Genomic DNA, 440 nt, shown 5'->3' with positions numbered 1-440 from the left:
TATACCCTAAAAATTAGATATTATATATATTTTTATATAAATAATTATTAGCATATATTTTATATAAATAATTATTTTTATTATATTTTTTAATTTAACAAATTAAAGAATAATTTATCACAAATTTAAATTTTATTTAAAAATTTATCGTTAATTAATAAATTATAACATGTATAAGACGAAATTAAAATTTTTGATAATTAAATAGACGAATAAATTAACTATTTGATCAATTCTAATCGATTGTTATATATGTAATTAGTTTGAATGATTTTTAGTATATAATACTTCAAATTAAAGTTTAAATTGTTAAACAACGATATACAATAAATATTAAATTTTAAATTATTTATTTATAAAAATTTTGATATTATATTATAAATTATTTCTATCAATATTATTTATTTTTCTATTTTATTAAATATAACACAATTAGAATG

Source organism: Arachis duranensis, chromosome 8 (genome assembly GCF_000817695.3).
Source record: "Arachis duranensis cultivar V14167 chromosome 8, aradu.V14167.gnm2.J7QH, whole genome shotgun sequence".
Classification (NCBI taxonomy): Eukaryota; Viridiplantae; Streptophyta; class Magnoliopsida; order Fabales; family Fabaceae; genus Arachis; species Arachis duranensis.
This window is presented reverse-complemented; position numbering follows the sequence as displayed.